Genomic DNA, 5802 nt, shown 5'->3' on the forward strand with positions numbered 1-5802 from the left:
ATGTCTGTAGATATTATTTCTGATATTATTATTTCTGTAGATTGACTTTCCTGGGTGTTAGCTGAGTCATATCAGCTCACATGTTGAACCACCCCCTGTTAAAATAATCTATTTCGACACTGTTGCTCCCGGTTAAGGCTCATGGCTGGGACATTTTTCAGTTGTGTTTGGTATCATTTTAAAGGGAACCCTCTTAACTTTCATTCAAACCATATTTTCAAGCTTTCTGACAAATTGTAAGGTAACTGCAGCTCTTCAAAGAGTCAATGACTGACAATTTTTCACAATTTTTGCCTAAATCCTATTCTTTCTTTAGTTCTGTGACTTTTTGGAACATCAGGGACACAAAACCCATACACTGGAATACTAACATCATTGCATCATTGCTCTAGCTCCTCATGAAAGGGAGGGGCCATGGACAGGTGTGTCGATCAAAATCATAAAAATACCAAATCAATTTGCTCATCTAAAATGCAGGCTCTAATGCATTTTTATTGATTTATTTTACAGTAATGCAGATGACCAAGAGGAGAAAGGGCCTTAAAGTACAGGTGCAGGCCCTAAAGTACACGGAGAGGTGCTTAGATCAAAATAAGTTCTGTTTGTTCTGCAGGCAGACCTCGCTCAATTCACTCCCTGGAAATGCAAAACATGTAATGTAGACCCCTGAGTCATGGCAAATGGGAACCGCTCTGAAGAATGGCTCAAATGAATCTAACTGCAAAAAAGCGCATGGACTTTCTTTTGTACATATGTAGATATTTTGAAAACTGTTAGTCACACAATGATTTTTTTCACTGGTTTGTCCCCAAGAGATGGGAGAACAAGTCTATGCAAAGAAAAGGCTAGTCACTAATGTTTACTATGTGTTAACAATAAAAATCAGAGTTTCAATTTCCGATTTGTTTTTTCTTTTGTATTTATAGTCCTATAACTTTTTAAAAGTTCAAGTGACATAATTGCAGAGGATATATTCCAGGCCCAGGTGTCCTGAAAAAAAGGATTTTTAGAGCTTGACTGTGCAACACAGGGTTGATGTTTTACAAGGTTCTTAAGAAAATAAGTCCAGGTGAGAGAAATTTGTCAAAAAAGGGCTTAGGGCTCAGAGGGTTAAAAGGAAGTAAGATCTTGTGATGCAGAGCCATAAATAGAATAAGGGGTCTCGGGGGTAACATAAATAAGATTGTTAAAATATATTCCATTTTGAGAAATATTATTCATGGATTTCCACTTCTACATACAGTGTTTAACACATTTATTAGGCCACCTGTCATAAAAACGAGAAAATATAAATATTTTAGAAATCTTTCAAAAACTTGTTTAAAACTAAAAATGTTATTGTTATTTATTTGGCAAATAACAAACTGAAACAACTAATTAGTCCTTTTTCACACATAATAACCAAAAACTTTCATATTTTGTATGGCCTCCTTTGGCCTTGATAACAGCTCGCATTCTTGCTGGCATTGTTTTTATGTGCTTTTCCACAGTCTCTTTTGTTATTGAGTTCTAAATAGTTTCTAGCTGTTCCCACAGACTTGCTTTCGATGAAACTTTTGTGCCATCAATCTTTGGATCTACTAAATCCCAAATTTGTATTAACCATTGCAGAAACATAAAAAATGATTTTGGTAATTACCAATGCTTTTAATTTAGGGCAGCTGTGGCATAAACCTGACTTTGGGTGGTGGTCTAATAAATTTGTTAAGCACTGTATTTATATTGTTGTAGTTTGAAAACTTTTTATCACAAACACAGGATTGTTTCGAGAAATGTCCGCCTAAGCACGAAACATTTCAAAACCACCAAAAACTCTGTAGTTTATATACCAGGCATGTAAGTGGTGCTGTAACGCTGCCACGGAAATGCACCAGAGACAGAGAAAAAGACTGTGGAGGAAGCACAACACAAACATTTCTCTTACCTAAAACTTTTTCCTGGCTGCCCTTGTTGTTGCACTGTGCAATGGATCTAATAACATGTGGCGTATGCTCTTCTCCTTGACCATTTGTTCCTCATGGCAGTAGCGGAGAAGCAGAACACACAAACACAATCCTGTGATTACCTCCGCCAAGGAGGTTATGTGATTGGGTGGGTTTGTTGGTTTGTTAGAAACATAATTCAAAAAGTTGTGGATGGATTTTGATGAAATTTTCAGGAAATGGCAGAAATGGCATAAGGAAGAACTGATTAGATTTTGGGAGTGATCCAGATCACTGTCTTGATTCAGGAATTTTTTTTAAGGATTTTGTGCTATTGGGAGATAGGGCTAATGGCGGAGGTCTGCGCTGTTACCACTTTACACAGGGAGATAGTGAACATGAATAACTTCAATCCCAGCAGCATTATGGGTGTGTTTCTATTAAAAGTTTTGGAGTTTGAAAGACATGCCCGGTCGAGGAGATGAGTTGGAGCGTAACAGAGAGAAAGACAGCGAATTGTAGCGAGAATACTCACAATGCTGGGAGGAATAGAGGAATATTCACCCTCTGCCATGACTTCCAGTCGTCCAGTGAGACCATGGGTGAGACTGTCAGCGCATCTGTTGGCACCAGCAGGCAATGCTTCCACCATGACAGTCCACCTGTAGTGAAGCCAGTGCTTTACCTCACCGTGTTTCCACCCCTACAGGGAGGGAGTAATTGGCGAATGTCATAGTGGGGGGCACATGGGGACAGATCCAGGAATTTTTTAAGGATTCTGCACTATAGGGAGATAGGGCTAATGGTGGAGTTCTGCGCTCTCCGATAGCTTTTCTAGTTTGTCATTATTGTTGTTGTTGGCTGGGCTTGTGCATGCAGGTTATGCGGGTTATGATGTAGTCGTTCCGCTTGGTAGTGTTTCAGTCCCAAGTTTACGATATATTGAGAAGTTGCCATGACAACCTTGGAAGTGGGGGTCATCCTGGAAGACGACGTACAGTGGAAAAAGTCTTAGCATCCTACCATTGGAAAACCATACGGGAGGATGTCAAAAAATGGGTGAGTTTTTGACTTTTTGAGTTATTTGTTATTCTGAAGGAAAATCAGGCTATGCTGATTGTAACTGCCCATTAGATCTGATCTGCTATGTACAGCATTGGGACCTGCTGTAATGTGGAAGGCTGTATAAAAGCAGCACACCTGGTATACATCTTGCACTGGATGGTCTTGATTATATGTCATTACACGCAGTATTGATGTCTGATGTCGTAACTAGTCATAGACCACATGCAGAGTGTAGTAGTCATTGGTCAGTATGATTTTTATTATTTTTTTTTACAGGATATGTTGGGACAGGGAAAAGGGGACCACTGCAGGCTATTTACTCTGAAGACCCTCATCCAGGATACTGCAGTCACTTCTGCAGCCAAATGCAATAGGTAAACATAAGTTTTACACACAAAACTTAGACTAGACTAAATTAGCTCACTGAAATATACACAGGAGGATGAGGTCTAAAAAAAAAGTAATTGAGTCATGTTATTTATTAGAAGAGCCTTACGATAAATTAAAAGTGTGTTCATTAGTGTGTTTTACTTTTTATTTCTTGATTATACTTTTTTTTTTTTTAAATAATTTTTACAAATCTTGAACAGGGCATGGAGATGTCAGTTACAAATGTAACAAAGATGTAACACCTATGTATATTGTCGCTCCCTTTCCTACAGCTCCAGAATCTCATCCCTGACCCTGCCTGTCAAGAGGAGCAGACACTGGGATCCTCTGTGACATTTGTACCAGCTCTTTTGCTCCAGTGTTTGTGTGTGTGTGTGTGTGTGTGTGTGTGTTTTATGTAAATAAAATTGGAACTGAGAAAATGATGTGCACTTTTTTTTATCAGTGATTAATTGATTTGTTAATGCTTTCAACATTTTTAAAGGAAAATGCGAAATTTGCAACCATAGCTGGTAAAGTTAACTTGTAAAGAGGTTCTGTAGTGTGGGGTATAATGTTAAATGTTTTGACTTTATGGTGGGAGGTCACTGCCTTTGATTAATATTTGTATCAATAGGAAGATGTTTTTATATATAAAAATATATATATATATATATATATATATATATTTGGGCATTTTTGTGCTTTTATTAGATAGAGAAGGACAGTGGATGGAGTCAGAAACAGGGTCAAGAGTGGGGGACAGACACGTGGTAAAGGGCCTCAGGCCGGATTTGAACCCGGGCCGCCCGTGAACATGGAGAGTGCCTTTAACCACTAGGCCACCTGCTCCCTAGGAAGATGCATTTTTAAAAATAAATATTGGAACTGATATTTGGTCCAATAAATAAATAATCCCAGACTGCACACCATAAATAAATAAAATTATCTATATACTCAAATTAATTTACTCACATGGGAAAAATAAGTTAATATTGCCAATATGTGTTCCTATTGTTATCAATAAGACAATGTGTTTTTTGACGTATTGAAGTATAATTGATAATTGGTCTAACGAATAATTGTGCTAGATGCACACCATAAATAAAATAAAATGGAAAAAAAAATCAATACATCTTCTCGTTCAAAAGGGCTTTATTGGTATGGGGATAAATAGAGATCCTGAGTACATCTTTTTTTTTCTTTTTCATTTAAAAAAGTTAACATATACAATCAAAGCCATCTCAAAATTACAGTACAGTAAGTTGTAATTCTCTGTACTATATGGAAACAAAGGTTCTGAACTGAATGAACAAACGGAAATAAAGACAACCGTGAGGGGCTTTAAACCGAGCACATCTGACTCTTATTAAATTGGGCACAATGTAGTTTGTCCGAGTGGAGTTGGCGTAGTGTGACATCATCGACAGGCACAGGACCCTGAGCCAATCTGGCAACCCGAGCACATCTGGTACCTACAATGTCATTGCAGATATCTGTAATTCAATTTTGCCTAGTCAAAATTGAATTAAAGATATCTTTAATTAAAATTCCGACTATTCAAAATGTAATTACGACTAGTCAGAAAGACATTGTTGATATCTAAAATTTTAATTCTGGATAATCAAACTTAACTTTTAAATGTTAAAATGGCTTGCCATAGAAAAGCAGATAAAATATTTTATCAGATACTCCTAAACACTTTGTCTGTGTGGACAGTCAAAAGTTTACTTTAACAACATAGAGCCTGGTAAACTTTGTCTGAAGACTAGAGCTGGTAACAGTCTGCAGAACCAGCACATGATCACCTGACTAAAATGACTGGGCAAATGATTTTTTTTTTCATAATTAGCCTTCATTTTTAAATGAGCAGCGCAGAGTTATTCACAGGCCACATCACATGCTTTGTGTAACATTCTTTAAATGTTTTAGCAAAGTCTAACACATTTTCACTCGGTTTGGACTCAGAGAGCCACTTTTCTCCCATAAATGCAAAGAGTCGCACACAGTGCGGCCAAAATCCAGAATCAGCTGGATTGAACCCCAAGAACTCTTGCGAAGTCTCCCTCACAACAAAAGGCAAACCCTCATCCTACTCACGGTTTGACTCACAGCAGAATTTACAAAGCAGGCTTTTTAAAGTTTGGTAAAATGATTTACCATATGGTTTCACCAAATGGTTTCAGGGTGGAACGCCCATGGTGTGGTGCGTCACATAACCCCAACATCACCTGTGAGAAGATTTTGGGTATAAAGTCGGATCCCCATTCCCTCTCAATGCGCTTCGGAAGACCAAATGTGGAAAAACACTTCACTAAGGCTTTGACAATACCACAAATTTTAATAAGCTCTGTTGGATGGCCTCTGAATAGCGTGTGGCAGCACACATTACATTGGGAATGTATTGTTTTGTTTGGATTTTGTTTTCAGCAGAGGACACAGTCCT

The sequence above is a fragment of the Cheilinus undulatus genome, linkage group 16 (genome assembly GCF_018320785.1).
Source record: "Cheilinus undulatus linkage group 16, ASM1832078v1, whole genome shotgun sequence".
Classification (NCBI taxonomy): Eukaryota; Metazoa; Chordata; class Actinopteri; order Labriformes; family Labridae; genus Cheilinus; species Cheilinus undulatus.